Consider the following 12,500-nt stretch of genomic DNA (forward strand, 5'->3'; position numbering starts at 1 on the left):
TATATATATATATAGACAGTAAGCCTGTAACATCTGTGAATAAAATCTCCGTTAGAGACCATCCTGTGTAATTGAGGTACTGTTTGTATATATATAAATACAATTCAAATGGATTTAGAGTACATATATTTAAGCTAGTGGCATAAGCGCAAACATGGAAGTACTTATGTTCATGCATGTATGTAACAAAACATACAGCGTATACATGCACGCAGATGCACATACCCAAATGCAAGCACGCTGGCATAGACCTCATCATGAAACGAGACCTCGCAGTCACATTATCTTTTTCAACTCTTGCAGACGACTCCATAACTCTTGGCCCCCGCCATAACTAACCCCTCTTAGGCACTTTTCTGGCATCCCTTGCATCGGAGGACAGTGGATTCCACATTGCGCAATGAATGGCCGTTGTGCAAAGACTTTAAAAAAAAAAACTAGATCCCGTTCTTTCTTTTCCTTTGCGGCTCCTAGTTTGCACTTGCCAGTTCCATAACCAGAGCTCCACCTCCCCCCACCCCCTGATTTTTTTTTTTTTTTTTTTTTTTTTTTTTTTTTTGTGTGAATGGAAGCGAAATCGTGGGAAGTCCATTTGATATGGGTGATTTGGAGCTGAAGTGCTGGCGTGTGTTTGCGGCTGCGGGCGGAGAGAGAGAGAGAGAGAGAGAGATAGTGTGCTCTGATAGGAGGGGAGTGGCTAGTTGTATAACGAGTTGCTTGAGACGTTTTATTTTTATTTTTTGTATTTACGATTTAAAGCTGATATTTGTTTTCTCAAGAAGCATTTTAACAAGAACTTGTTTTTCTCATAACCAAATAATTATATATAAAAAAATCACGTTGTGTTTTGAGTGATTTCTCTTCGTCTTGATGAGTTTTTTTTTTATTAGGTTTTTCTGTATATTTGCACCACAGAAAACATTTTGCGTTGAGCTCAGCAGATTTTGATGCGGTCGTTAATAGCTGGCAAACAGTTTTAGCGGGAATCCCCAGTAATTTAATCTGGTTGATTTTAACGCTTCCAGGATACAAACTCCGACCAGATAAATATAATTCTACCCCTTTCCACTTTGTTCGAAAATGCTCTATTTATGTATTTGTTTTATTTTTTTTTTTCAGTTGCATACACAGCAATCTTTTTGTACTTGTTAGAAGGATATGTAGCGTTCATTATCTTTGAAGAATTTTCTATGAATATGTTTTTGAATGCCAGATTATTGAACACATAAGGATAGATATAGCTTATAGATTGTTTTATGTCAGCGATACTTGCATTATTTGTGAAATGTTTGGATACACCTCGGTTTGCCTGACGGCGATGAATTACCCGGAAGTTTCTATTGGCTAAGCTTGTGTGCTCCCTTCATGTTTTATTTACAACAGAAACTAATGAATAATGGCCTTCCTTCCTGTTATTTTACAAAACCAGTAACGTAAACTTTGATGAGAATCATATTATAACAGAAACTCGTATTCTGTTTCATATTCACCTGCTGGCGTCAATATGATTTGTATTTACACGTCATGTATTACCAGAGTAATAGTTAATGCGTTATTTTTTCATAGTCAAATGTAGCTTTATTGTTGCTTCACTTTTCTTTATGCGTGGCAACTGTGCTTACTCATGAGTATATGCATATTTGTATGTTGACATCGCTTTCTGAATAGGATGCTAGACAGACAGATAGATTTAGATTTATTTCATCTTCATGAACATGTTGTCTAGTAAATCGATTTTTAAAAATATTTAAAACATTTTTTTCATTTCTTTTGTATTACGTTAGTCTCTCTCTCTCTTTCTCTCTCTCTCTCTCTCATTTCAGTGTGTGTATAGACATATAAACATACATACTATATATATGTTATCTATATAATGTATATATATATAATATATATATATATATATATATATATATATATATATATATATATATATATATATATATATATATATATGTATAGATCTATACTATAGTATATATATATTATATATATATATAGTATATATATATATATCGTATAATATCATATATATATATATATATATAATATATATATATATATGGCTTCTCTCCCCCTCTACTATAATAAGGAACTACCCCGAGACTACTATATATTTTTTTTTTTTTTGTCAAAATCCAGCATTTTGACTCCCTTCTACTGTTATATTTTTTTTCTCTCCTTCTCGTTCAGGTTGACGCTCCTTTTCTTCCTGACACGAACGGAGGGGAGAAAGGGCGTAAGGCGAGAGAGAGAGGACGTGACGTTTTGATGAGAGAGAGAGGAGAGAGAGAGAGAGAGAGAGAGAGAGAGTCGGTGTCAAAGTGTCATCCAGGCGTTTGTTTAAGTGTCACCTGAAGGTAGCCGAGAGGGGAGAGATGATGATATACTCCCCTAGTAAGGGGATTGGAGGTTGGGTATGGGTATGGGTAACTAGGGGGGATATGGGTATGGGTGTCCAGAGAGGTGGGAGTTTAGAGGGGGTAGGGGGGCGGGGGCGGGAGGAGAGAAAGAATTAATGGATCTAATCCCCTAGGGGGTAAAAGGGGATTGGAGGTTGTATGGTATGAAGTAACTAGGGGGGTATGGGTTATGGGTGTCCCAGAGAGGTTTTGGAGTTTGCGGGGGTAAAGGGGCGGAGGAAGACAGGAGAAGAGAAGCTGTGGGAAATTGGGGCCCCTTTTCAAATCTCGGTTTTACCATTGGTTGTTTCTGTTTTCAGTTTTTTTTTTTTTTTAATGTTTCTTGCATTTCCTCCGTCTTCTCATTCTGTTGTTGTTTTTTGTCCTCTTGCTCTTTTCGATTTGACCATTTTTTTCGTGTTGATTTCTGCCTCCTATCTTCTCATTCTTGCCTTTGATATTTCTTGTTATATGTTCGGCCTGTGTTCCCTTCTTTGTTTACACGGGCGTCAGTCATTCCTCCTCCCCCTCCTCCTCCTCCTCCTCCTCTCCTCCTCCTCATGTCTTCCTGTTCCTCCTCCTTTTCTCATCTTTTTTCATCCTACTCGTCCTCTCTTTTCTTCACTTATCGGCTCTTCCTTTTGCTATATAATGTTTTACACATTTCCGTTAGTTATTCGTCCTCTCGAAACATTATCCTTTTGGTCTCCTTTCGTCTGTTCTAAGTTTCAGTGTTCTCATTCCCGTTGTATTACACATTTCTAATTTGTGTATTTCTTTGCGCCGAGCTGAATTACACCACCACTTCTTCTTCTTCTTCTTCTTCTTCTTCTTCTTGTAGCTGACAAAAAATGACAAACTATGCAGAGGCGTCTTCCGGAGTTAAGGTTCCCATCTCCCCTCTCTGCCATTTTTCCCCTGCGAGGGGAAACCGAATTTTTTAGAGATGCCTCCCAGGATGGAAATCTGAGAAGGGGAAAAAATTAGACTGCGCTTTAGAACCAAGTACATTAAATGGTGTAATTGTGATGTTTTTTTGTTTTTGTTTGATATGACTAGAGAGGAAACGTTACTGATCCTTTTAGCTTTGGTGCTGTTGTTGAATGTGTGATTATTTTCTATAATCTTTGTTTTGAGTGGAATGAATACAACATTTAAATTTCAGTCTTAGGTTAGAAAAAGATCTAGGTTAGATGACATCAGAGTTAAAGGTTGTATAATCAGTGAGTATATTACACTTTTTAAAAATATATTCAGACCCATTCCAATTGCTTCTTTGAAAAGGTACATTACAAATGATATTTTATTTTTAATGAGTGAGCCACGTTTTCAGTTGCGAAAATTCACTACCACAAAGGCAAGCTACTCTTGGTTTGTATGGTATATCTGGTATTTTATACAAATTACATACCCTTTGCAAGTGGATCCTGAAGGGGTCAGAATAAGGTTGGAACCGAAGCCTTTAAGTATCCAAAATGTGCGATGGAGCGTACGAGTAGAGGCGAGAAAAGCATTGTGTAAGAGACGGGGGCTAGTTGGTTAGGTAGTCCCGAAACGCTATTCGTGAACTTCTCTGACTTAACACTTAGGTAATGCGTGTGTTCACAAGTCGTGTTTAATATCTCTTTGGGTCCATTACCTATCAAGACAAATGGGAATAGGAGCACACCCCGCCGACAAGAGATACCGCGTTCGATCCCCGAGCAAAACAGATTACTTTCGGTGCATTTTACCCAAGTTCATTTCGCTTCTTGACCCAAGCTGTGAATTTTGTATTTCGTAGTCAGTCGGTTGTGGTTTAAGGCTGACTGGCTTGGGCCTGGCACCCTCATTCCAAAAGGAATGAGACTTGTTTAGAACCAGAAGAGTAATACAATAGAAACACTCCCATTTGGGGTCTAGTCGAATGTAGAAAACACATTTATTATTATTTGTATTATTTGCTGGAAAAAAGACCTTCATCAATACAGGTTTAATTGAAAATAGTGGCTGTTTCAGCGTTTATTTTATATAGAAGTTTCTCTAGTCGTCTTATTACTGACTTTTCTTCTGTACTCAAGTTGTCTATTAAAACGCCAAATGGGGAATTCATATCAAAATACCACGTTTTTGACGTGAATCCCCCATTTGGCGTTTTAATAGCCAACTTGATTACAGAGTCAGTATAAAAAAAAGAGAAACTTCTATACAAAATAAACGTATCTGAAATGGCCATTATTTTCAATAAAACCTGTATTATTATTATTATTATTATTATTATTATTATTATTATTATTATTATTATTATTAATGGTTTTCTCCCTTCGTTTGCATGTACTGTTCTGCCTTGTATTCAGCTAAAAACATTGACTTATAGGTACAGCACAGTTTTATACATCACAGTAAAGGGATCATCACTCCCTTCCCAGGAAGGCATCTGCAACAGATGGTTAGACGCTCCTCACTGCCATAGGAATGGATCTTTGTTGCCAAAACTTTCACTTCCCCTTTCTCCAAAACAAAGATTAGAATTCGATGCTTGGTTCTAAAGGTTATCTTGAACCCTGCAATCGATTTCTGTTTCTGTCTTTGAAAGTTTACAAAAGAGACGGGTTTAATGGCAGAGCTATGAAAAAGAATTATAGATGTAGGCTAGTGGAGGACTGATAATGTCTTATGTTTGTTTGCCAATGATTCTCTTATATCTGTGTGAGGGCAAGGAATGGTGTCTATTCTCTCTCTCTCTCTCTCTCTCTCTCTCTCCACAGCATTCACCGCGAGTAAGTTTATGGTTGCAACATTTTTTTTTCATCGTCGTCTTGTCTGTAATGATGTCCCGTAAGGTATGCAAATGAGATAATGCAACTTTGCTCCTAAATTAAAATTCAATAATTAAAGGAGAGATTCCGGTCCCTTGGGAGGTAGCTGTGTCAGGCGACACTGAGACTTAATTACGAAACGTTTCGCGTAATTTGTTTATCTGGGAGTTATTTCAGTAATTACACGTCAGGGGGAACCGCCCCCTTCCCTCGGGTACTGGCTGTTGTTGTTCAGCCTGATGGAAAACGACCTCCTCCCCTCCCCCCCGCAATGAAGGAAGATTTTTAAGGGTGTAGAAGTTTTCAGGGAAGGAGAAGGGATGGAACTTTTATTGGAGGGGAAGAGAAGGGATAGAAGAATAGAAGGGATGGAAGTTTTTGTTTACAGAAGAATAAAAGGGATAGAAGATTTTTTCCTTAAAATAGAAAGGATAGAATTTTTTTTATCTAGAAGATTATAAGGGATGGAAAATTTTGTTGGTAGAAAAAGAAATGGATTGGAAGGTTTATTTTTACTTAGAGGAATAGAAGGGATGGAAGTTTTTTTACGTAAAAGAACAGAAGGGATGGAAGTTTGTACTTCGAAAAATAGAAAGATGGAAGTTTGTTCTTAGAAAAATAGAATAGATATATACAGTTTTTTCCCTCATGAACATGAAAGGGTAGGAATTTTCTTGGAGGAATGAAATGGATGTAGTAGGAGGGTGTTGGAAAAACATGAAAGGGTACAAGAAAAAGGATGGAGCATTTTGGAGGAAAGGAAGAGTAAAGTTTTGAAGGTTTTGGAGGAAAGAAAGAGTCAAGTTTTGGAGGAAATGAAGAGTCAAGTTTTGAAGGGTTTGGAGAAAAGAAAAGTTTTAAGTTTTTGAGGCAATTTTATTAAGATCAAGTTTTGAAGGGTTTGGAGAAAAGAAAAAGTCAAGTTTTGGAGGAAATGAAGAGTCAAGTTTTGAAGGGTTTGGAGGAAAGAAAGAGTAAAGTATTGAAGGTTTTGGAGGAAAGAAAGAGTAAAGTTTTGGAGGAAAAAAGGAGTAAAGTTTTGAAGGTTTTGGAGGAAAGAAAGAGTAAAGTTTTGAAGATTTTGGAGGAAAGAAAGAGTAAAGTTTTGGAGGAAATAAAGAGTCAAGTTTTGAAGATTTTGGAGGAAAAAGAGTAAAGTTTTGAAGGAAAAAAGGAGTAAAGTTTTGAAGGTTTTGGAGGGAAAAGAGTTAAGTTTTGAAGGTTTTGGAGGAAAGAAAGAGTAAAGTTTTGGAGGAAAGAAAGAGTAAAGTTTTGAATGGTTTGGAGGAAAGGAAGAGTAAGTTTTGAAGATTTTGGAGGAAAGAGAGAGTAAGGTTTTGAAGGTGTTCGAGGAAAGAAAGAGTAAAGTTTTGAAGGTTTTGGAGGAAAGAGAGAGTAAGGTTTTGAAGGTGTTCGAGGAAAGAAAGAGTAAAGTTTTGAAGGTTTTGGAGGAAAGAAAAACTAAAGTTTTGAAGTTTTGGAGGAAAGAATAAGGCAGTGAATATCTCATAGGAAAGAGAAAAAGATGACAGTTTTGACGGGAAAAAGAAAGGGAAATTTTGCAAGAAAAGACGGAGGGGTTGGTTTTTAGAGAGATTAGATGGAGGAGTTTTAGAGTTGGAGAGAGTAATGATAGACGATTTTAGAGGGAAGACGAGGCATGGAAAGTTCAGAAGAAAAGAGGGCGGAGGAAAGATTCAGGAAACAAGGGAATAGAGTGGCTTTAATATAGAGGGAAGGATGTAAATATTTAAGAGTTTGAAACTACTTGATGCTAAAGGGAGTAAGGAAAGACTTTAAACGAAAGAAAAGTATTATATATACATACATACATACACACATATTATGTATGAGATTATATATATATATATATATATATATAATATATATATGTATATGGTAGAATATATCATTATATATATACTATATATATATATATATATATATGTATATAAACATGATACATTGTATTTCAAATGCTAAGCAACAACAAAAAACTTTTACTATCGATTTCACTGGATACTTACGTGCAAAGTGCCTGTACTCTGATCGTATTCAAAATCTATTTTCTTTTTATTACTATTTGGTTGGCGACAATGACTTCACCTTGCTCTACTCTCTTGACAGTTAAATGTTTGAATTAATGTTCCCCCGTGTATCGCCCCAAAAATAGCGTAGGTTCGAATCCTGACTGTGGTAGCTGAATTATGTAATTCTTTTGGGAAGTTATATATGGTAAAGTGAATTCGATGTTAATGATTTTATTCGTGCTCAGTATTTTGGATATATGAAAATGACACGGCGTAATATAAGTAGTATATGACAAACACATACATAGCCATATAAGTAGATAGAATGTATTATATTATTTAATATAGTATATATATATAATATATAATATATATATATTTATATATATATATATTATATATAATAGTATATAGATAGATAGATAGATAGATAATAGATCGATAGATAGATAGATAGATAGATAGATAGATAGATAGATAGATAGATAGATAGATAGATAGATTAGATAATTTATGAGAAGTATACTAAGAAAGATACGTACATCAAAGAGACGTTTGAAAAGCTACCGATAAAAGTGGAGGGTGGAGATTTGACAATCAGAAGTGAGAAGAATTTTAGAGTATAGACGAGTTCTTGCACATATAAAAAGATTACTTGTAGAAAAGTCTTAAAATGGAAGAGGAAAGGGCAGAGGAGAAAGGAAGCCAGGAATATAAAAAAAAAAAGAATGGAGACATTTAAGGAAAAAAGGGAAGAATCATATTTGGAAGAAAAAAGAAAGAAAAAAAAAAAAAGAGATGAATTTTGACTTAAAGAAAAGGACTATAAAATTTGGAGAAAAGCGGAGGAGACTAATAAAATAGGAATGATATGGAGAACAAAGTCAGGAAAGGTTTGGCGAGACGGTAAGGGTGTTAAGTTACTCAGTTAATAAAATGTGGAAACTGTAATGTTACATATAAAAATGTAATGAATATCACTTATTCGATTTGGTCAACAGTAAATACGTAAATACTAAGGATTTTTACCAAAGCAATAGAATGTAAAAAGACTTGGTCGAGGTTGTAAATGTAAGGTTCCTGGAAAAATGTGGGTAATGAAATGTAAGAAAAATGCGTGTAGAAGGAGCTGAGAAAGTGAGGGAAGGATTGAAGACACAACATCATCCCTAGAAAGAGGCTGCAAGTTAGAAAAAGGGCGTTAAACTTGACAGAAAAATGTACGTAGGAAGAGAAGACGAAGATAGGGAGATTTAAGCATGACAGGAACATGTATGTAGAAACATTTGGCGAAGATAGGGAGATGTAAGACTGACAGAAAAATGTATGTAGACAAGAGTTGACGAAGATAGGGACATGTAAGAAGGACAGAAAAATGCACGTAACGAGAGTTAATGAAGATAGGGAGTTGATGTAAAGCTGAAAGTAATTGTATGTAGAAAGAGTGACCAAGATGACGATATGAAATGGATGCGGAAAGAGATGAAGAAGATAGGAAGAATGTATAAGACTGACTGAAAAATGTGTAAAGAAAGAGCAAGAATACCAAGTCACAATTTTGCTCGACGTACTAAAAATCGGCTTGAAATTTGCATAAAATAAACGGAATTCAATTGTAAAGGAATTAAAGAAAAAAAAACAATGAATCAATATCGCCTTGGGGGCAAAGCGCAAGTTATTTGTGGCGATATAGTAAATTAGGAGAGAAAAGAAAATGAAAAGGTGTAATAATCCGGGGAAAAAAGAAGCGACGAAAGATAAAAGAGTCAATTCCAGGAAATAGGGTCAGGGGAAACGATCGTAAACTCTTAAAAGTTTTCCAAACGTCTTACGAATATAAGAATAAAGATTGGCTTTAAATGCAGATGAAGGAACGTTACTTTTAAAAAGAGAGAGAGAGAGAGAGAGAGAGAGAGAGAGAGAGAGAGAGAGAGAGAGAGAGTGAAAGTGTTTGATTTTACGGTTCTCAAGATTAAATAGATTTAGGCATAGCTAATTTTAACTGTAGACATATGAAACACGTAAAAGGTCATAGCTAAATGGGGCGAAAGTGAAAAGAAGAAATGGGATCCCATGCCTGTAAGAATTCGTAGTACAGGTAATAAGTGAAAATGAAGAATCCAGAAATTAAACATATTCCATGGAATGAAAGCGACTTGGGGGCCAATTTTCTGTCAAATTAACCGTGCATTTGTTGATCTTATCAGTGAAATAGGTATATTATGGTTTGTCGACTATGCTGAGTATCAGTCTGAGTGAAAAACTTATATATATATATATATATATATATATATATATATATATATATATATATATATATATATATATATATAATATAATGTTATGAGTCATATCACATTACCGTGATTCATATACAAATGTTCTTTAATATCTAATTCGCTCTACCTCAGAATTAATATATTTTCATTTGTTAACCGAAGGGGTGAGTTTTTTTATTTTTCTATCTAGTCGAAAAATTACGAAATTCGTCGGCTCCGGGTGGGTGCGAACCATCTGAACCCAACAAATTCAGGACGCACAGTGAAGCCCTTTGACCACACCGCCACCACAAGGGGATATAAGTTTACGCCGCCTCTCAACTACAAATCCCTACCGCGCTCAGGTGTTCGTTGTTTTGGAGTCGGCTCAACCCACTTCGACCTCGGTAACGTTGTAGTGCTTTTCTCCGCACGTAGCCATTATATGAATCATACCACATTACCGTGATTCATATACATACATCGAGCTACAATTGTCATTTAATATCTAAGTCGCCCTACCTCGGAATTAGATATCAAAAGACATTTGTAGCTCGATGTATTATGTATATGCGCGCGTATGTACAGTGACGAACAGAAATCCAAGTGGTACAGCAACACGTGATATATCCAGCGAGTCCAGTAAAATAAATTCTCTCTCTCTCTCTCTCTCTCTCTCTCTCTCTCTCTCTCTCCTCTCTCTTGCTGTCCCTTGCGGCAGATAACTCAATCCTCGAAGTTAGCGAAGGTTGCAGATCACAAACTTTGGCAGCGGGCCTGGTGTGCTCGCCTTACTGTCAGATGGGACTCTCCGACGGTTTGATATAGTGCCGCCTCTGGGACGTCACACACCGGATTGCTTCGGCTGAGGCACCTCCCTCTCCCCCCCGCCCCCTTGGAATCTTCTAATAGGACTTTGCTGTCTGTGTTGCTAGAGCAAGGTCTCTCTCTCTCTCTCTCTCTCTCTCTCTCTCTCTCTCTCTCTCTCTCTCTCTCTAGTGTTAGTGGAGTAAGCCAGTTATTTTTATGTGAAATGCTTTTAACATTGATTGGTGTATATATATATATATATATATATATAAAATGTAAAGTTTATGCATTTTTCATGAATAATATAATGTTGTCTCTAGTTGACAACTCTCTCTCTCTCTCTCTCTGCTCTCTCTGCTCTCGTCTCTCTCTCTCTCTCTCTCTAAATCCTGTAAGTGCGTTAATTGTTTTTATGGAATGGCTTGTAATTATTCATCAGTCTGGATATAAGAAAAACAAAACATGATGTCAACATTAATCAAATCTCCCCCCTGTCTCCCGTGATTGTAGATTAATCCTCCCAATTTTATCGGACTGAAATTTAAATGTTATGCTACTTTATGTTACGTGATATTCTGTTAGCTGTGAATGAAGCTGACTGTTTGACCCTTGATTCGTGATATCGCTGAATATAAATCGCCAACAAAAGAAATTCTCTCTCTCTCTCTCTCTCTCTCTCTCTCTCTCTCTCTCTCTCTATATATATATATATATATATATATATATATATATATATATATATTATATATATATATATATATATATATATATATATATATATATATATATATATATATCTATATATATATATATATATATATCTATATATATATATATGTGTGTGTGTAAATCATATTGACATGTTATGACATGGCATTAAGTATGATAGATTACATATTCATATCTCTCTCTCTCCGCTCTCTCTCTCTCTCTCTCGTCTCTCTCTCTCTCTCTCTCTCTCTCTCAATTGAATAGTTCTTGATCTTGATATTCATTAGTCTAGATCTTTCGGACAATTGAAACGAAAATCTGCCTCCTTCTCCGTCTCTTCTGTCAGTAAATGTATGGGAAATGTTGCATGAAATGGCTCTTGATGATAAAGCAGGTCACTAGTGACGAAATTCTCTCTCTCTCTCTCTCTCTCTCTCTCTCTCTCTCTCTCTCTCTCTATCTCTCTTCTTCTCTCTCTCTCTCTGTGTGTGTGTGTGTGTGTGTGGAACTTGGTATGTGTTACAGTAGGTCTAGCCATTACGGAATAGATTTTTGAATTCCGGGCTTGGAATGACTATTTATTATTCCTCTCCCCTGGTACCGAGGTTCCTACGGGGAGATAATGAAAGCCATTTTCCACATCCACTGTGGCACTGGAGTGCCAGGTTCGAAGAGATTCATTTCCACTATTGTTTTTGCACGGAGTGAGGAGGGGAGGTACTTGGGTGAGGGGAGAGCTAGAGGGAGGGCGAGGGAAAGGTCGGAGGAGTTGAAGTGGAGGTGTTGGGTGAGGGAAGGGAGAGGGGATTATGGGAGGGAAGTGGGTGAGGGGAGTGCACGTAGTATGCGAGTTGAGGGGAACGAGGGATCTGGATGAGGGGAGGGCATTCTATCGGTTGTAATTAAGCGTGGATTAAAAGAGGGCAACACTTACCTCTGAGATCAAATATCAACAACGAAATTACATTCCGGTCTGCAAGAGAGAGAGAGAGAGAGAGAGAGAGAGAGAGAGAGAGAGAGAGAGAGAGACGTATTACAGGTCTGAGGGTATGGGAATGGAGACTAAATGAAATTCGTAGTATTTTGGCAGATTTTCTGTTGACGAGGTGAAGAGTGACTCATATATGATGCGTTTTCCCTTTTATGTGTTAGTTTTTCTCTGCGTATTTTATTTTAGTACAAAATTCACCTCATGAATTTACTTAAAGTTTACGATTTCATCTTTTCTGCGCGCCACCGTTTCTTAAAAACTACTGAGGCTAGAGAGCTGCAAATTGGTATGTTGATTATCCACCCTCCATTCATCAAATATATCAAATTGCAGCCCTCTAGCCTCGGTAGTTTTTTATTTTATTTAACGGTAAATGTAGCCATAGTCGTGCGTCATGCAGCATTATACTGAGACTACCAAAATATCTATTTTCGGAGGTGTTGATTGTACGATATACAGAAAACTTTCTTCGGCGCATTGTTTGCTTGTTATTGTATGTC

Source organism: Macrobrachium nipponense, chromosome 15 (genome assembly GCF_015104395.2).
Source record: "Macrobrachium nipponense isolate FS-2020 chromosome 15, ASM1510439v2, whole genome shotgun sequence".
Classification (NCBI taxonomy): domain Eukaryota; kingdom Metazoa; phylum Arthropoda; class Malacostraca; order Decapoda; family Palaemonidae; genus Macrobrachium; species Macrobrachium nipponense.